The following is a 21,556-nucleotide window of genomic DNA, read 5'->3' on the forward strand; positions in this document are numbered from 1 at the left end:
AGCCCAGAATTGCATTGGCTTTTTTAGCTGCCACGTCACACTGTTGGCTCATGCCAAGTTTGTGGTCAACCAAGACTCCTATGTCACATGTCTATTTACATTCCAGCACAGTTTGCTGGTGTAAGCGGAACTTCCTCTGTATTGCTTTTGTTTTGACTCTCTCTTTGAGAAGACTGCAAGGAGAGATGACATGTTTCTTTGTCTTGATTTATGATTAATAAATTCGTAGTTCATAGTATGTATCCACAGCCTCAGCCTCTTCTGTTTGTGCGGTTTACACTGCTGAATATAGTGTGCTCAAGTCTGGGAGGCTTGAGTCCCTGATTTATGTCGGAGCCAGAGGTTGATGGATCTTCGCAGCGGCACAACTGGAAGGAGACAATCCAGCTGTTAGAATTCCTGCTCCATGATTGCAGTCATGGGCTTGTTGTCTATCACATGACAGTATATGTTTTGACTCCACAGAGTGGGAAGTGATGGAGACAGGATGTTTGTGTTACTGTGTTCCATGAAGTGGGACAATTGTCCTTTGTTCTTTTTCTCTTTGCTGTCTGATGCTAGAGTGGGAACCAGGTTGCAGTGCTCCGTGTGTGTTTATATGTAAATAAAGTAGATTAGCCAAAATGCTGAGTTGCTGAAATCTGTTATGCATGATGCACAAACTCTGTGATCCCTAAGTGTGCCGGTGACAGTTGGCATCAGTCACTGCGATGTTCGGGCTGAAATTCGTCTGCTTCTTCCACAGAGCGAAGCCACATAGCTGTTGTTGGAGAGCACTGACTTTTTCCTGTGGACAATTTGACTCTAAAGTAATTACCCGTGAGTAGAGCTGAATTGGGAAGAATTGGATTTTTAAACGTTTAATCTGGCATCGAAACGGGGAGGTTCAATACAGGAAGTCCGCCTCCCCCTTTTGTAGATAAACTGAAGCAAGGAGGCTGCAAGCTAAAGTCTTGGAAAGCCTTTTGTAAAAGACTAAATTTCCATCGGTAAAGAACTAAACCAGGGCTTTTTGGAGACAGGAGAGGGGGGGGAGTGGTGGACTGAATATGCTTGTAGGAGAGAGTTAAGAGAGTTAAAATACCGCTGCTCTGACCCTGGAAATGGGCTGCTAGCAGGATTGATGTTTTTTGGAACGTCCATTGACAGCATTTAGAACGTTCATTGACAGGTAGCTAAACAAGAAAATACATTGTTTCTACCGTCTCCGGTTGTTTTCAAAAAAAGGAGGAAAGTAACTGAAAATTGAAACTAACTTTGGATTATTGAAAATGTGTTTAAAAGAGGACATACTGACCGATACAAATAGAAACTGTTTTCCCCTAGTGGAAGCTTTTGAAATTGGTTACTTTACAGGAGCTGGGCTAGGGGAATTTCCAGCTGCAAGATAAAAAAGTGTGAGACTTTGGAATTTACCTTGAATCTCTTAAGTGTTATGGCAAATGGAAAGGAAAAAACAGACGGGATGTCGACAGAAGAGGCCTTAGTGGCTACATTATTGAAAATAAACGATTCGCTGGAACAACTTCACAAGAAAACAGACGTGATAAATGTGAAAATGGATGTTGCAAATATTGAAATTGACTTAATCGTAGAAAGTTTAAATAACTTGGGACAAAAGGTGAATACCAATTCAGAAATCATCCAGAAACTGACACAGGAATCTACCGTATTTTTTGCCCTATAGGATGCACTTTTCCCCCTCCAAAAATGAAGGGGAAATGTGTGTGCATCCTATGGGGTGAATGCAGGCTTTCGCCGAAGCCTAGAGAGTGAGAGGGGTCGGTGCGCACCAACCCCTCTCGCTCTCCAGGCTTCAGGAAGCTATCCGCAAGTCTTGCAAGCCCGGCGGGATGTCCCGCGGGCTTGCAAGGCTTGTGGGCAGCAGCCTGCAGCCCCACAAGCTCGGGGGATAGCGGGGTGGCGGAGCCGAGTTACTGTGGTGGGGATGAGGGCTGCTGTGTTGCTGTGGATGTTGCGTTTGGTTCAAACATTGCAAGCTTTGGATGGGATGGTTTGTTTCAGGAAGTGGCAGAGGGATGTTTCTAGAGTTGTTTGGCAGGGCAGGAAGCCTTGAGTAAAACTTAAGATATTGATGGATGCCAAAGAAGGAGATGGACCTGCCCTGCCAGACCTTTAAATTTTGTTGTGAACCATCTGCTTTTTGCTGGTTGAGAGAATGGCTGCTTTTTGAAAGCACTGAAGTGTTGGACAATGGCAGACGAAGTTGATGGACTATATGGAATTGGCAGAAATGACTGGCAAGATCCGAGACCAGGGAGAAGAGTCGGTGGAAGAAGATTGGAAAAAGTTTAAAGACTATTTATAGAAATATTGTAAAATTAAGGAATGTTAGAAAAATGTTGGAATGAAGTTATATGGCTTTAGTAGAAATGTCATAAGGAATTACGTATAAATAGATTAATAGAAAATTAAAGGAAAAATAAGGCAAGAATGTGTTAAGATAATTATAGGATAGAAAACAGAGTAAGATGGAAAGGAATTGCTCAAACAATTAATAGAAGTGGAATACAAAAAGGGAGGTGTGAGGAGGTCGCTGGAAATAAGTGAATGAAATATAAGATATTGAAAATGTTTGAGGTGTTTTTAAATTGTTTTTGTTTGTTTTTGCTTTGTTTTGTTAGTCCATGTAGCGTTTTTATATTGTATTTGTATTGTTTTTTTCCTTTTCTTTTTTGTTTGTAGTGTTGAAAATGTTGAAAAACTAATAAATATCATTTTAAAAAAAAAGAAAAGAAAAAAGATTTTGAAGCTCCCGAACGATTGACCAGGAGGAAGAGAACATGCCAGTCAAGCATGTGCCTCTACTCGAGTGTAGGCTGGCCCGTCGACCCCGGATGCCGACATGTTGAACCCAAAAGGAATTCTGCAGCTTTGAGTGCCATATTCAAACATGGGGAAAAACTTTGAGAGTGTTTTTGAGTGCTTGATGGGGCATTAGAAGCCTGTTCATGCACCACTCATATGAAGGGATCAATAAATCTGTTTATTTCAGTTTCTCTCAATTTCACATTCTTCCAGTCTTCGATTCATCCTTTCACATTTCTTTAGCAACTTTCTGCTTTAAAAAATCCTCATGGAAATTCATCACCATTTCAGTGCGAACACATTTTTGCATGCAGATTTGCCTAATATACACAATTCCTGCAAGAAATTTTCCTTAATAAGTTTGTATGTTATTTTCATCAATATATGTGTTTTCATACACCTTGTCTGTTTGGAGAACTGCATCTCAAAATTCAGAGAAGGGCAGGTTTTGCTTATTGTTTTGGTCCATGTGTTGGTTTGACAAGCGTGGGTCAAGCAATTTCTCATCAATGCAATGCAAATAAAGTTTTATTTCTTCCCTATTTCTCACCAATGCGTAGGGCATTGCCATGTTTAATCTAGAGCACGACTATGCTTTTAACCCAGTGTGGGCATCCCAATCACAAAGAGCATTCCCATGTGAGTGGTTGCTTGTGCTCTAGGATTTCTTTCCAGGCAACCATGTACAACATGTGGTTGTTGGAGGAAGGCGATGTAACATTGCCGTAGGGCTGAATGCCCGATCCCACTCCATACTAAACACAGGAATGGCTGAATGCATGGGCAGGGCTTAGAAATTTCCTCTGTTCCTTTCTTCTTTCAGGCCCCTTTCTTCCAAAAGTTAATGAAGGAGAATCAATAGGAAACTAATGCAAATCCTGGAATGCTTCTATTCCTTGTTACTAGCGACCCTTTCCCAAATCTCTTAGTATTTCTGCTGACCTGCCAGAACGGTTTCTAAAACCACAATTAGGTTACAATATTAATGAAGCTTTTCCATAAGTCAGCAGATCAACTGCATCGCTTGCTGCGTGCTTAAATCAGAATTTAGGTTGGTCATTTTTTAAAAAAAACACACCACACCACTGTTTTAATTTATTTTCATGGTACAGAATATTCATTTTGAGAGAACAATTGTTACAACCGTAAACAACAAACAACTTGTCCCAATAAAATTACAGGCTTTTATCATGCCATGTGTTAAAGTTTCATCTGATTATTCTAAGTGATCATGCCATGTTTCCCTGTGAGTGTTGGGTGGGATCCTGCCACAGTCTGAACAGTTCATGTTATTATTTGCCATATGTTATAAAAGGAATATGTTATAAAAAGGAATATGGATTGTGTTTGCCCTTTGCCGCTCTCACCTGGCATGTTAGTTTCTCTGCCATACTCTGACCATGCTCTGTTATACCATATCAGTGTTCAGCCCATCACCGGTTTTCCAACATCTGGCTATCTCCATACGAGCAGCGGTCAATAGAAAGGCTAAGGAGTCATCTTTAGGATAATCATGAGCAGACGGGATCCTAAGCCCAAGTATTGCTAGTGCAGGGGACATTTCAATTGTTTTGTTTATATCAAGCTTCTATGTGGCGGCGGTGTGACATCATCAAACCCTTCGGGAATGCTGTCTTCAAAGGCTCATATTCTTAAGCATTTTTATAGCCACCAAGTTGGCTTGTTATCTTGGCAGTTTCCCCACCACCACCACCTCTTGGACATCCCTTTTCAAAATCCAACTCCTTATGCAATCCAACGTAGCTGTACTGCTTTACTCTGACCTAAAAAATGAACACAATAGGAAGGAAAATGAAAGAATTGCTAGGAAGCTATGGACATGATATGCCTTTGCTGTCACTGTGATGGTCATCTGCCAAGACATTACTACTTACAATGGGCTCATAGGTTATAGCTGCCATGCGATGAGCTGCTTGAAATTCTTCCCTATGGTGGTTGTTTAGATGCAGTGTGGCTATACGGCATGAGAACTACTCATCATGTGGATTTCCTACATTCCTTTGGTCTGTCTTCACTTCATTGCGATGTGATTGCAATTTCCACCCAGTGGTCAGCAACTGCACTTTCTCAGCATTTTCATTGTCATTTTGCTGACCACCTGAGAACACCTCTCTGAGATGGAATGATTTGTCAATTTCAGTTTTCCATTTTTCCAATATTAAGCGGAGATTGTCCTGCGTCAGTTTGTGCATTCCTCCATCGGTGTCCTTTATAAAAGTTCTCATGAAACTTTGGCCACATTCAAGCCATACATTTAAATCACTATGATACCACTTTAAATAGTCGTGTGTGTCCCCCCCCCCCAAAAAAAATAAAAAATTCTGGGAGCTGTAGTTTGTTACAGGTGGTGAGAATTGTTAAGAAACCCCAACTCCCTGGGGACCTTACAGAGCACAAATGTGACAAAATTGCTAAATGATAATGAGGATGATGATTCTTATGGCACCATAAATATTATCAAATTTTCTTATGGTGCAAGCTTTCATGGGCTAGAATTTACGCTATCATAAAATTAGTCTTTAATGTGCCACAATATTATTTGATGGCTTTGCTTCAACAGACTAACATCACCACCATTGTTGTTGTTATTTCACAATTGTTCAAAGCAGACATTTTCTATGTACAGATGATTCTCAACTCTCAATTCTTGATTCTCAACTTTCCACAGGGTCTGTAAGACAGAGTTGTTCTGCCTGGCCTTTGGCTTGGAGCCAATTTGATTCCCTCCCCCTCTTTCTTCTTTCTTTTTTCTTTTTCCTTTCTCCTCCTGTGATGAGGCTGCATTTTAATATTTTAATGTTTCAATATTTTAATGTTGTATCTTAATCTTGTTTTTAAGTTGTATTCATTCAACTTGCTTTTATTATTGCTTGTTAGTCGCCCTGAGCCCGGCCTTGGCTGGGGAGGGTGGGGTATAAATAAAAATTATTACTATTACTATTACTATTACTATTATTATTACTATCTCTCCTTTTTTTCAAAGCCCAAAACATGAAGCGCTCCTTGTTCATCTTCAGACCAATCTATAACTCTCCACTCAACCTCCACTTCTCTGTTGAAGAACATTTGTTATGGAAGTGGTAAGGATGTTAGGAGACATCCATTTAGACATGGTGTATTTCTTTAATGAGGATGGTCATCCAGCAAAAAAGCACATAATTGATTCCTAACTATATTACATGCCTGCAGAAGCAGAATGAGATAAAATCGCTCTGACTGCAAATGGACACTGTATATGCAACAATTAAATTGTGGTCAGAAAACGAAAACTATAGTGTAGCTATCATCTTCTAATGTTGTTAAAGTGCTCAGATTAAGGTTTCCTTGATCACAGACGATATGTGATACAAGAGATATTTAAAAAAAAGAGGAGGAGAGGAGAAATCTTATTCAGATAATAAGGTGCTCAGACACCATTACCATTCTTTGTGTAATGGATCGTAGGCTCAGCTCATCTTGAATTCCAGCAATGCTGCTGTAGTATAGATCAAGGATAGTCAATGGGTGTTTCCTGGGCTACAACTGCCAGCAGTTCCAGTGGTTAGAGATGATAGGAGTTGGAGACCAGAAACATTTTTGGGACTGCAAGTTTCCCACCCTTTGGGGGCAGTAAAAACCCAGCTACATGCTGCCACCAACCATAGCTCAGGAGGCAAAGGAATGTGCAAGATGGCCTGAATTTTGTGTGTGTGTGTATCTGTATCTATAGCTATAGCTATAGCTATAGCTATAATTTCAGTGAGAAAATAAAGTAAAACAAAACCAAGAACTAGACTTTTTTTTAAAAAAATACAAATATCTAATTAATAAGCAAGGAGTCAAATGCTTGGGTGAGAATTAAGGATGCCAGAGGATCCTGATCCAACATGGATTTTGCTATACTGCCCTCCCTGCACCACATACATTTGCCCCATCAAACTAGTCCTTGGAAGAGACTACAGAGCTGTGGCTTTGTCTGCAGATCTACAGAGTCTTCTGAGAGTTCCCTGGATGAAATGAAGTCTAGCTGTCTCATTTTCTTGTTTTATCACTGTGGAGCTATTTGGAGCAGCTTCAAAGCATAGCACCTCCACTGTGCTGGAGGGGGGAGACACTTTTAAAAACCAGGCAGGAAGTAACTACATATTTCCCCCTCCCCTTATAATTGTATGTACGAAGGGGCATTGTACAAACATAAAATGTCTGTCCCCCTCAGTACAACATGGAGGCAGATTTCTTTTTGTAAGTGCAATGCCCTTTGTGCCTACAGTTACATAGGAAATTATGTGTAGATGCTTCCTGCAGCATTTTCAAATGTGTTTTTACCTGATGTAGTAGCTGTAACACACTCTGAAGCAGCTCCAAACAGCTTAATAATTTTAAAACATAAAAAATAAGTGCATGTTGTGACTGTTCTATGCACTGTTTTGTTTTTATGATTTCCCAGAATTATCCTTTTAAAAAAAATGAACAGGAATGTGGCAGGGTGTACTTTAAGACCTCCAGACCTGGAACTAGGTTGAGATGGATTAGGATAGATCCATCCACCCCTAATGGAAAAATGACGGACAAAGTTGGTGAGTGTTTGAGATAGAGAGGCAGGAAGGGAGAGAGCACTAAATATCTGGAAGTAACTTAATTTTAGTTTGTAAATTGGAGGTTGAACAAGCTTAAAGGAAGGTAGTTATGTCTAATTTGTAACCTGAGGCTTCTGAGGAACCCTACTGAAGTCATTTGACTGACAAAATGGCTGATGCAGTGACAGCCGTTGAGAGAGAGCCTGGCGTTGCCAGTTGCTTTTATCTAGCAAATCGAAAAAGAAGTACACCACACATCCCTTATCCCTGTCTCTGTGCCATTTGCGTGCTGCTTTCTCTGTATCTGTGACAGCCATCTGAACAATTTCAGCCCTATAACATATCATTTTGCGCTTTCTCAGAGCTTACTGTAAGCGTTAACCGACATCCCTTGGCAGACTGAAACTGAGCATAAACAAGGAGGAACAGGTTTGCCAACAACGGAATGAAAAACTATTGCGCCTACTTTTCTTTTCTTTTTCTTTTTTTGTTAACTTGCTTAGAAAAATCTACTGCTTCTAAAGCTGTCATCTGAACAGACCAATATGGTTGCCTCTCTGGAAACAGTTTCTGAACAATTGTTAATGCACTAAGCCAGGAGTGGCTGATGTTCTGTCCTCCAGATAGTGTTAGACTGCAAATCCAATCATCCCTGACCAATGGCCACGCTGGTCTGGTGGGAGTTGTAGTCTAACCACATGTGATTAGGACCCCTATAATTCTAGGCTCACACATCATCATCATCATCATCTAGTTACAGGTAGGTAGCAGTGTTGGTCTGCTGTAGACGAAACAAAATTCCTTCCAGTAGATGCACACAAAAGCTCATACCAATAACAAACTTAGTTGGTCTCTAAGGTGCTACTGGAAGGAATTTTTTTATCATCATAATCATCATCATTTTATTTGTATGTCGCCTTTCCACAGTTAAAAACAATGCCCAAGGTGGCTTACAACATGACAAGATTCACATAATTACAAAGCGTGTTCTCCCTCATGGAGAGCACGTGTTGCGGTGGGGGCTGACAAGACACCTCACTGTTGCTGGGCAAAAGAGTTTGGCCATCTTTAAGCAGGGGCGGGCTGTTACTGGGGAGATTTATATGTCACCATTTATTGATTGACAGCCCGGTTTGTTAAATACACTGCACGCAGTGACAAGCTTCCTCTTTCGCTGCGTGCTTCGGATCACCTGCCCTCCCTCCCTAATGTTAGGCTGTTTGCTTGACCTTGCTATGCCTGTCATGGGGTTGTCTGCTTTGGGGCACGGGCCTGGTAGGAATTTTGTCCATTTGGCTGATTGGCTGGTGCCATTTGGATTTTGCCTACTGCGTAGCAAATCGTCACAACTTGTAAGGTTGCGGTTAGACATTGGTTTGGGAATTGGTTGGTGGAGGGGTATGGATTTGGCTGTGCCTGCCCCTCCAAAATGCTGCTGCTGCTTCAAGGGTTTTCTGTTAAAGGAACCCAGGGGCTCACCATGCTTTTGTCCGAACCCCCTGGCAAGGGGCTAGGGCCACGCAAGCCCCTGGGAGCATTCTGGGGAGAGGTGAGGCATGGTTCCCAGTCCCGTCTCTCTCCCCAGGTGACTTACCCTTTCTGACTTTGCGGGCGGTGCGAATGTCAGAGCTGTCCCCGTGCGGGGTCAGTTAGTCGCTACCAATGCCTAAGCAACCACTCACATTGCTGTATTTTTAATAAAGTTGTGGCCAAAATTATGCCAAAAACCTTAAACAAAAATCAAATGTCATTGTGTTCTTATTTGGGGTGTCTTGGGGACCTTGACGCGCAAAAGTCATAATAAATAAACCACATAAAAAAATAAAATACATACAACCAAATGGAAAACAATTTCCACATAAATCAAAATCTAAAACTAAGAATACAGCATTAATATCACAGTTTAAATTACATAGGTAAAAAATTACAGCAATTTAAAAACAACAACAACACAGAAGCTTGGAGGACTCAAAACCCCTTCCATACAGCCTGGCGCAATGAGATAATCATGTAGAGGGGTCGCAACCCACCTCTGAAACCATGTTCAAGGGTGACATCTCAATATAGCACCTTGGGAAGAAATCCTAAAGGAAGACAGGATTTCTAGTGAAAAGGGGCGGAACACCTCTATTTTTTTTGATAGATGGATGCTCTTCTCATAGCACCCCCTGTTCTATCAAGGCCAGTTCTTTTGTCAAGGGCAGTAGTTCTGATATGGATTCATAGAATCATAGAACTGTAGGACCCCGAGTGTCATCTAGTCCAAACCTCTGCAATGCAGGAATCTCAACTAAAGCATCCATGACAGATAGCTGTCCAACCTCTGTAATGAAAGCTTAAGCAACTAAACAAGTAGCTTTGTCACCCAATTTATCTACCCACAAGACCAAAGCTTCCGAATGCTACATTTTCATGTGGAAGGTGACAGCAGAATAAAAGAGCGTTGTGAGGCAGCTACACCGGCAAGATAAAGTATTAATTGGGTCAGAGGAACACAAGAAGCTGCCTTCAGGGCCGGCCTACTTTTACCTTTACCCATGAGAGAGGCTGAGGCAGACGCCTCAGGCGGTGGAATCCCGAGAGACGCTGCCCCTGAGGGCGTCCTGCCTGCCCCGCTGCCAGCAGAGAAGCGCATCTCACCAGAACCTACCAGGTAAGGGTGGTGGCAGTGTTGCTCCTTCCCATTTTACCTCAGGTGAAACAGGACATGCTGCCTCTGGCTGCCTTATACTGAGTCAGACCTTAAAGGTAAAGGTAAAAAAAGGTAAAGGGCCCCTGGACAGTTAAGTCCAGTCAAAGGCGACTATGGGGTTGTGGCACTCATCTCGCTTTTCAGGCCGAGGGAGCCGGCGTTTGTCCACAGACAGCTTTCCAGGTCATGTGGCCAGCCTGACAAAACCACTTCTGGTGCAATGGGACACCGTGATGGAAACCAGAGTGCACAGAAAGGCTGTTTACCTTCCCGCCACAGCGGTACCTATTTATCTACTTGCACTGGCATGCTTTTGAACTGCTAGGTTGGCAGGAGCTAGGGCAGAGTAATGGAAGCTCACCCTGTCGTGGGGATTCGAACCACCAAATTCTGATCGGCAAGCCCAAGGGGCTCAGTGGTTTAGACCACAGCGCCACCCGCTCCCTCGGCCTGAAAGCAAGATGAGTGCTGCAATCCCATAGTCACCTTTGACAGGACTTAAGGAGTCCTTTACCTTTTAGTTAGACCTTAGGTCCATTTAGCTCAGTATTACATTTGGCTCAATATTATCTGAACCTTCTGGCAGCTGCTCTCTAGGGTTTCAGGCAGGGGACACTTCCAGTCTGAACTGGAGATGGTGGGGACTGAAACTGGGACCTTCCTACATGCAAAGCAGATGATCTGCCACTGAGCGATGGTCCACCCCCAATCTAAGTCTGATCCTTTTGGTTTATATCCCTGCCTTTCTTTTATTGTGTCTACTTCTCTGCCTCTCTGCCCATCTATCCACCTGCCCATAGTGAGAATCGCTTCCTCACCGAGGGCTTTGTTTTGATTACCTCCTACAATTTCTCACAGCTTGAAGCACAGCTGATAGTTTTCTTGGTTTAACAGCTTCTTTAAGACTGGCCAGATTTTCACCCCAGGAACTCTTAGACACATACACGTTGGTGCATTTTACTTGAGTGCCCTAAAAGATCTGTGTCACCTTTGTTTGTAGCAATAAAAGGGGCAAAAAGCACAAATTATTTCTTTTTTTACTGTAATATTCCAGATAATTTCCTAGAAGCTTTTATTTCTTTTTTTAGTTCAGCTAACAATGCTTTTATAGACAAGTTTGTTTTGTGTTATCATCTCTGTATCATCTCATTTTGGTGTGTGAGAAACAGTAAAAAGGCAAGGTTGCAGCTGGGTCAATGAGACATGAATGTTACCACAGCGATTTGCTACTTTCCCAAAAATATTTCCTGATAAAAATTAGAATTTTGAGACATGGAAACATGAAACAGATGCATCACAATCCTATGCATGCTTACTCAGAATAAGTCCCCTGAATTCAGTGGGACTTACCCCCAAGTAAGTGTGAATATTAGACATATATCCACGTGGTTACTGGTCATATAGAAGCTATATAGAATCATAGAACTGTAGAGTCGCAAGGCTCCTGAGGGTCATCTAGTCCAGCCCCCATCAATGCAGGAATCTGAACTAAATCATCCATGACAGATGACCATCCAATCTCTCCTTAAAAACCTCCAAAGAAGGAGAGTCCTTCCACCTTCCAAGGGAGACCGTTCCAGTGTCGAACAGCTCTTACTGTCAGAAAGTTCTTCCCGATGTTTAGACAGAATCACCCTTCTTGAATCCATTGGTTTGAGTCCTACCCTCTGGAGCAGGAGAAAACAAGCTTGCTCCATGTACTACCTCAAGATCAAAGGCAGCAGGAGAATGCTTCCCATTCCTAGCTGCTGAACTCAGAGTTGAAGCAGAAGATTGAAGCATCTCATAAACATCTAATCAAACATAGACAATTGCCTAACGTTTTTGTTTTTGTTTTTAGGCAGCTGTTGAAAAGAGGGCTTTCCCTGAAGGGGGACTCAACCATTTTATATTGTAAACTGTGTTTGGTTGTGACCCTCCTTACAGCAATTGTCACAACTTTGGCAGTTTAGGCATTGGGTAAGCCTTAGTGTCAGGGAGTCTTGCTAACAAATGAGCATAGTTTATTAAAAGGAAGCTTTATTGCAAAAAGAGTTCACTGGAGCGGCGATCACAGCCGTCCATCCATAAATCAAAGATGTCCCTTCTAAGGAGGGTGTTTCCGGCGAGACCAGAAACAGCTGAACTTCCTCTTGTGACATATTCTGTCTTCAAGACCCCCATACACCTACACCTTGGGCTAAGGGGGTCAGCTCCCACCCCTTCCTCATTCTCTGAGAGTGTACTTCCATGGTCTTTCCCGCTCTCTGAGCTGCTTTCATTTCTAGCCCCTGCATTTTGTCCTTCACTTCTCCGCAGCTCTGCTATCAGTTGGCATTCCTAAGGGTGGGGGAGTTGGCACTCCGCTATGCTCCTCTTCTCTGGTAGTTGTTGTTGTTGGTGGTGGTTTTTTTTACAAATCAGTTTCATTTGTTGAGACATTAGGAAGAATAGGGGGAAAGAGGTGGAGGGGGGAAAGATGAGTGGGGGTGGGGTCAGGTGGTGATCTTTCTATTTTACTTAATATATGTGGGGTTTTGTGTCAGCGTTGCTTGTGTCGGTTCTCTGCTGTTCACTTGTGTTCCTTTGGTGGTGAGAGAGGTTGGGGGTTGGCCTAGGGTGTGGCTGTTCATTTGTGGTTGGCTGTGGTGGTCTTTGTTTTCATGTGTGAGTGGGGTAGGTGGATGTTTTGGATCAGGTTAGCCATATTGATTTGTATGCTGTTGGTGGATTCTTCTCATTGTATTGTTGGGATGTATGTGATAAAGGGGAGCCATACCGGGGTGAAGGCGTCTTCTTCTATTTTTCCCGTGTCAGTTTCAGTTTATTGGTTAATTTTTCTAGTAAAGCTTAATCCCATACTATTTGGTACCGTTGGTCCATGCTTACTCCTGACAGGTCTCTCCATTGTCTGGTTATGATGTTTCTGGCTGCTGAGAGTAGGTGGGTTATGAGTTCTTTGTGGTGTAAGTGGGCATTGTTGTCTTGGAAGATGTTTAGTAGGACCATTTCTGGGATGATTTCTAATACTGGCTTGGTTATTTTACATATTTTTTGTATGACTATTGTCCAGAATAGTTGGTGTTTGGGACACTCCCACCACATGTGGAGGTATGTGCCTGTGGAGGTGCACCCTCTCCAGCATTTCTCTTGTCTGGTAGTTAACCCTCTCTCTTCCTGGCTACTTCCTTCACTGGGAGCTGGCTGGGCTGGCTCATTCATGACACTTAGTCTTTGTTGGGGGGGGGAGGTTGTAGACTGTCTGCCCCTCCAGACTGCTGGGGTGTCCTATTAAAGGGATCCATGAGAAGTTGCTTCTGTCTGGATGCCCTGGTGGTAGGTAGCTCCTGGTCCATAGAATGGGCATCCTGTGTAATGCAGGAAATCCAACTAGAGCACCCCCCCACAAAAGAAATGGAATTTGAACTTGGTATGCAATGGTTTGTAGCTCATTCCCTTTAATACTAATGTAGCCCTGCACTCACTTTCATAAAATCAGCCAGACAGAGCATTGTAAGATTTAGATTCAGGGTAAACCAAAAACCAATCAGAAGTCCTTTGCCGCTGCTTCATTTAGAGTTTGGGCTATGTAGTGCCCTTATAGTGAGTGACATTCAGCAACTGGACTCATTTTTCATCTTGCCACAGCCTCTCATCATTTGAAGAGTGGACAGGATTTTCCCAAACAACAGTTGAGGGCCATGTTCTTGATCTTAGTAATGCCTTTTCTAATGCATAATTTAGGTTTTTTATTAATGTGGAAAAATGGCCAAAATAAGTTTTCTATTCATTACAGAGTTTTCCAAATGCAGCTAAAAAGATTTCTTAATGTCAAACCAGAAACTGACCTAAAAAATATAATTAGATCTTTCCTGAAAAACAACACTTGACTTTTGCTCATGGTATAAGATTAATGATGCTTGTGTTTTGTCATCAAGAAACAATAGAAGATAAAGTAGCTTGGTATTTTCATCTCTATCTTCCCTTTATGATACAATTCTGTGTTGATAGCTACTAGGTGGCTCATTTTAAGGCTCTCAGAAACAGTTGCATTAAAAATACAATTAAATTTTTCCTAGCTTTTAATGAAATGCTATTCTGGTTATCATTTCAGCATAAGTATTCTTAAAAGTTAGCTATGAACAAAATCGTAAACTTGGGCCTCACTCTACATGAGCAGATGGGTCCATTAAAACTTATGGATCTAGTTTAGCTGCCTGAATTGGTTGCCTGGGTTTCAGAGACACCCAAGGTTAACTGAGATTAACAGGAACTGCTGCTCTACAATATTTCTGAAAGACTAGTCTTCTGAGATTGGCTGTTCTTTTGGATAGGATCCCTGGCTGCACAAATAAGGAATTAAATTCCAAAATATTCCATTAACAAGCTGCCTCTCATAGATTTGGGTTCGATTGCTCCCTAAATTGTTAAAATTGAATGTCTGTGTTCCAATGGCCTTAAAGGAGGGGAAAGCGGAGCAGGACAGAGTATCCTATCAATGTAGAAAAATAATGAGTGTGAAAATGTCCTCTTGTCTTTTCTCCCAAAATGGTAGGGCTGAGATTTGTCCTTGTGCTGTCAGGATATATCTCTGAGTCTACACCAGGGTTGTTAAAGGCTCTAGTCTGAAACTCAGGAATGAGGAACATGAGGTGTTATTGGACTGCCATCAACCACAGCCAACATGGCCAATGTTCATTGATAGTGGCATGTAAGTTCCTGCCTGGCTCCCACCCCAAAACATGCAAGCAGAGGCTCATGTAAGTAAGAAAGAAATCTTTATTTAGGCAAGTAATGGGTCAGGCTAAGCCACAGACACAAGATGCAAGAGTCACAGTTCGGGAGCTGAGGAGCAGGGCAAAAAATGCAGAATTGGACAGGAGTGACAAAGATGTCTCAACAGGTTTCCCTGCCCAACCACCAAGCTTTGAAAGTCAAGGCATAGACCACTCACTCATGAGACTTTATGGGGATGTTGGGATTGAAAATGCACACTCTAGCAGGGCCTATAGATGTGCTCCAATCTGCTCCTGTACAGGCTCCTGTTCAGTTGCTGCCACCTCCTGTTCTGCCTCCTCCTTCCCCAGCTTCCACTGAGGAAGGTTGGAGTGAGGAAAGAGTCATCATTCCTGCTTCCTTTTACCAAGTAGCTGAAATCAAAGTAGAAAGGGGAGATTGCCCTCCAACCCATTTTCTCACTACCTCTTCCTCCTGCTGCTGCATTAAAGCTTGTCAATACAAGTCTGATCTTGACAGCACTGTGTGGCTCCGGGCACTTCTCCTGAAGCCTACAGGGCATCTCCAAACTGGGCTACAATATGAAGTGCTTCCACACATAATTTTCACACAGAAATGTAAAACAGGGCAAGAGTTGTACCAAACATATACTTGCACCTATGACAGAAGTGGAGCACACGCCAGCATTGCATACCTGTCAACTGCCCTTAAAAAAAGGAACATCCTGTTTGTTTGTTTTCTCATGAGAGTACAGTGGTCAATTTGGGCACCTTGCTCCCATGCAATTTTGAGCCAAGATCTCAAACCCATCCCCAAGTGCTCTTTGATCTCGGCATGGATGACTCACACAGGATTTCAAACACAGAAAAAGGTGTCCTGGATTTGGGCTGTGCCACATTGGAAGGTGTGGCATTGTGTTTCTAAAAGCAAGATTTCTTCCAGGGCATTTATTGCTCTCGGTAATGGAGTGTTGGGATTGAAGAGTTAAATGATCGAAATGTTACACCGCTGTTATCAGATAAGGCATATGTTTGCCGCATTACTACTTTGGCCTCTTTACATGAGATACAGTGGTACCTCTGGTTACGAACTTAATTCGTTCTGGAGGTCCATTCTTAACCTGAGGTACCACCTTAGCTAATGGGGCCTCTCGCTGCCACCGCACCGCTGGCACACGATTTCTATTCTCATCCTGAGGTAAAGTTCTTAACCTGAGGTACTACTTCCGGGTTAGCGGAGTCTATAACCCAAAGTGTTTGTAACCCAAGGTGTTTGTAACCCAAGGTACCACTGTACCGTAGTACCTAGGGTTACATACGCTTCAGGTAACAGACTCCACTAACCCAGAAATAGTACCTCAGGTTAAGAACTTCAGGATGAGAACAGAAATCATGCGGTGGTGGTGTGGTGGCAGCAGGAGGCCCCATTAGCTAAGGTGGTACCTCAGGTTAAGAACAGTTTCAGGTTAAGAATGGACCTCCAGAATGAATTAAGTTCTTAACCCGAGGTACCACTGTACTGTAAAAGTTGGTGCTGACCCTCCAGAGAGGTTGGGCGGCCAAAGACTGGCAGACTGGTAACTTCATACACCATCTCCCCCCCCCCCTTCAATAATACTTAGAGACTCCTGTCCTGTTAGCAGTAGCTGATGCCAGCTAGGGATTTACTGACCTATATTAGGATGGAGTTTCCTCCTGATGGAAATGCTGGAGTATTCTATACATCCATTTAATTAGGCTTACCCAGTGACTGATTCCCACGGAGCCAAACATAAAATTCTCTTAGCTAAAGGATGGGGGAAGAGTGACTGCAGAGTTTAACATGTGATTAATTTGCGGAAATGCTGCCTCAGATGACGGATGCCAGGATAACTCTGCATCTTACGAGATTCTGCAAATACTGTGCTTCCCAAACAAATTTGCTCCAAAGGGGATTCCCGTAATGCCCAACTAAATAGGTGTGTATTCTCAGCTGAGTCGCGGACGTTCTATTTTTAACAGCCTAACTCCAGGCGCTACATTTGGAAAATGCCACTAAGCAAGCATTTTCTTTTCATACTCTGTGGAATACTGAGCAACAATTTCTATTCCTAAATAAAAATGGTCACCTATTTTTAAATCTATCAGTGCAGGAACAAAGATGTCTGTTCTGAGAAGGCAAGCACACTGGGAGAACTTTGCTGGGGTCTCCAGGGTTTTAATTAGAGATCTTGATAGCTTTTGTATAACACCTCTAAGGCCTCTTTTACTTCAAAATAAATTCCAACTTTTGTACTCCCTTGATCAGATGTAAAGCCAAAAATAAAGATAGGTAAAGAGACCATCCTTCCAAGTTAATTAATGTCATCCTCAAATCAAGGAGAATTGCTAAATTGCAAAGAAAACTTAAGCAGGGGTTCTTTCCTTTCTCTCTCCTTTCCCTTTATTAAATGGGACGATTTACACATTCTCATCAATATTATATATTGCATCACATTTCTATGTATTTGCAGAGAGAGAGGCTACTTCCGCAGCATACATTTAAGGAACGATGATACCACTTTAAACAATCCTGGCTTTCTCCGAAGAATTCTGGGAGTTGTAGATGTTAAGGCTGCTGGGAGTTACTAGGAGGGCCTTCTCGGTAGTGGCGCCCACCCTGTGGAACACCCTCCCTTCAGATGTGAAGGAAATAAGCAGCTATCCTATCTTCAAAAGACATCTGAAGGCAGCCCTGTTCAGGGAAGTTTTTAATATTTAACGCTGTACTGTTTTTAACGATTGGGAGCCGCCCAGAGTGGCTGGGGAAACTCAGCCAGATGGGCGGGGTATAAATAATAAATTATTATTATTATTATTATTATTATTATTATTATTATTATTATTATTATTATATTACAATTCAAAGTGTTGGTGCTGACCTTTAAAGCCCTAAACGGCCTCGGTCCAGCATACCTGAAGGAGCGTCTCCACCCCCATCATTCTGCCCGGACGCTGAGGTCCAGCGCCGAGGGCCTTCTGGCGGTTCCCTCATTGGGAGAAGCAAAGCTACAGGGAACCAGGCAGAGGGCCTTCTCGGTAGTGGCGCCCGCCCTGTGGAACGCCCTTCCAGCAGAAGTCAAAGCGATAAACAACTACCTGACATTCAGAAGACATCTTAAGGCAGCCCTGTTCAGGGAAGTTTTTAACGTGTGATATTTTACTGTATTTTTGGTTTCTATGGAAGCCGCCCAGAGTGGCTGGGAAGGCCCAGCCAGATGGGCGGGGTATAAATAATAAATTATTATTATTATTATTATTATTGGAGACCCCCTATTTTCCCCTCCTGATAGCTACAGCTTACAAAGTGATTTAACAATCCATCCCACTTCACAAGGAGCTCTGGGAATTGTGGCTCTGTGAGGGGTCTAGGGATCTCCTAACACCTCTCAGCACACTTAACAAACTACAGCTCCCAGAATTCTTTAGGAGAAGCCCCGGCTGTTTAAAGCGGGATCATAGAGCTTTAAATGTATGTTGTGAATGGGGGAAGAGAGAGAGAAACCCAAGGAAGGGGTGGGGAACCTGTGACCCCCCCCCCCCGAGACTACATATCTCATTGTCCATGATGATTGGTCAAGCAGATTGAGGCTGATGGGAGGTGCAGTCCAGCAACATCTGGAGGGTCACAGCTTCCTCACCTCTGCCTGAAGGAAAGAGAAGTTGGTATTTGGTTTCCTAAGGTTGCTGGGCAAGTCAACTTCAGATTCAAGACTCAACACATCTCCCTTCAGGGACTCGTTCCCTTTTTTGACAGAGAGCTAGTGCTATGGATTCTGACACAAAATAAGGGTGTACTGAGGCTGCCTCCTTTCCAGCACTGTTGGCTCGGTGGCCAAGTCAAATAGCGAAGTATGGAGAACCTTGGCATTTAAGATATTAGAGTATAAATGAACCCATAGCTAACTCCCTGAGTAGTTGTAACAGCCTGCTGAGTCTCATCAATCATGCACCAGCTCTTGCTGGGCCTGAAGAATGAAGATGCTCTAAGAAAGCATGTAAATACACAAAGATTGCTTTATGACTGACTGTGATGCCAGTTTCCTACCTCTCACACCTCTGATCTCAACTCTGCAGTTGGATATGCTTGTTATCTTCACCAGTTATCTGGGTGTGTGTGTAGCCATATTGTTTAATTAGGACTTTTAAAAACTAGTTTAAATATGATGGTGGTGGGCCAGAGGGACGAAGAAGAATCTCCCATTGGAAGGATGTAGGAAATGGATTGGTATTGGGCCCCATTGCTTTTAATATAGTCTACCACTTAGATATAGCACTTTCTCTCGATCCAGAACTGAGGGCCTTCTGGTGTTTCCCTCACTGCGAGAAGTGAAGCTACAGGGAGAGGGCCTTCTCAGTAGTGGCACCCACACTGCGGAACAGCCTCCCGTGAGGTGTCAAGGAGATGAGTAACTATACAGTGGTACCTCTAGTTATGAACTTAATTCGTTCCGGAGGCCCGTACTTAACCTGAAACTGTTCTTAACTAGAGGCATGCTTTTGCTAATGGGGCCTCTTGCTGCTGCTGCGCCGCTGGCACACGATTTCCATTCTCATCCTGGGGCAAAGTTCTCAACTTGAGGTAACTCTTCCAGGTTAGCGGAGTTGGTAACCTGAAGCGTTTGTAACCTGAGGCGTTTGTAACTCGAGGTACCACTGTATAACCTTTAGAAGACATCTAAAGGCAGCCCTGTATAAGGAAGATTTTTAATGTGTAATGTTTTATTATGTTTTTATATATGTCAGAAAGCACCCAGAGTGACTGGGGCAACCCAGTCAGATGGGTGGGGTACAAATAATTAAAAATATTCTTATTATTTATTATTATTATCAAAGTTCAGTGTCTGGTACTCATACCACTTATTCTCATCACTGCAACTTTATTTAAGGAGCAGAAGTAGCTACTAAAATGCATATGTATCTTATATTTGTTATTGTCAGTATTTGCCCCTTAAACACAACCCACTGCATGCTCTCCCCAGAAACCACATAGAACTTCCCTGATATCTCCTTTGACTCCATCTTCACAGCCACCTTTGCAAATGAAAGCCAGGCTGTGCCACAGTATTCCTTTGCTGTGCCACAAATCTCCTTGTTCATTCTTGTTAATTGAGACCAAGTAACCACAAAACTAGGGACGCGGGTGGCGCTGTGGGTTAAACCATAGAGCCTAGAACTTGCTGATCAGAAGGTTGGCGGTTCAAATCCCCACGATGGGGTGCGTTCCCATTGCTCGGTCCCTGCTCCTGCCAACCTAGCAGTTCAAAAGCATGTCAAAGTGCAAGTAGATAAATAGGTACCGCTCCAGCGGGAAGGTAAACGGTGTTTCCGTGCGCTGCTCTGGTTTGCCAGAAGCGACTTAGTCATGCTGGCCACATGACCCGGAAGCTGTATGCCGGCTCCCTCGGCCAATAAAGCGAGATGAGCGCCACAACCCCAGAGTCGGCCACGACTGGACCTAAGGGTCAGGGGTCCCTTTACCTTTACTAACAACAAAACTGGGGTGGAGGGACAGTGCACATCACAGGGACAGCACAGTGTAGACAGTACAATTCCTCCTTTCTTGGCTCCTTTCTTGTTATAGCTAGCAACTGTGTTTGCCACCTGCTACAACTCTCTCTCTCTCTCTCTCTCTCTCTCTCTCTCTCTCTCTCTCTCTCTCTCTGATTCGAGCTCCTCTCTATTTTACTCTGTACTCCAGGCCAAGATATTGAGTTTTCATTAAGGCGATGTGCTGGCAGTAACTGCCACAATCAGACACCATGAGACTCAAAGAACCAGTTGTTTACTAACTCAGTTTCTAGTTTGATCCCAAATACCTGATGATTTTGTTTTTGCTTTTGCTTTGTATCACTCCAAGTCTTCCCATAACCCACCAGGCCAGCAGCAAATTGGTCCATTGACCCAGACATGTTGTTGTTCTTGTTTTTGTTGTTGTTGTTGTTACAGCATTTGAAGGAATGGATGTGGGCTCATTCTCCACCACTGCCTGTCATGCCCATCTCCCTCTAACAACCCTCTCAAAATGCAAACTTTCCCCCCAAACCCATGCTTAACCAAACCAACCCATCTCCATTCCTGCCACATATTTCTATATATTTATTTACAGTTACTACCTGTTTTGACTGAAGTGAGACTGCATCTTCTTTTGCTCACCAAATTATAATTTAGCTATGAAAAAACAGAAATGCAACTTGGACCTTCTGTTTGGCTTTTGTTTTTTGCCACTGTGTTGGAAGAAGCAGAGGTCCAAACAGAGGAGAAAGAGCTTAAATGGTCCCTTGGCAAATGAGAGCAGATAGGAGGAGGGATCAGAATGTCAAATAGGAACACGTAGGGACTGACTTGCACTTCTTTTAAAGTTTCTTGTTTTACACGGATGCGAACTTTTTAAAAGCCTGTGATCTTTTCCTGTTGATATCGCTCAGTTGTTTGTTTTAATTACTGTTCTTGTTTTTCCCCTTCCATTGCTCCTGGTGTTCCACTGATACAAAAAGAATCACTGGAGAATATTCAGGCAGCACAGGAAGAGAATTATGAACCATAATGGAACTGGCTATTAAGTGATCCTTTTCAAATAAGAAAGTTTGCCTTGGAAAATTACATTTACTAATCATTGCTCAGGGAGGCTCACGGTTTTTATTAAAATGAAAACACATTACATTTGGGTAGTGCGGAAATTGAAAAAGAGATACAAGCCAGTTCTCAGAAGCAGGCACAGTTTA

Source organism: Podarcis liolepis (genome assembly GCF_965112155.1).
Source record: "Podarcis liolepis genome assembly, chromosome: 5".
NCBI lineage: Eukaryota > Metazoa > Chordata > Lepidosauria > Squamata > Lacertidae > Podarcis > Podarcis liolepis.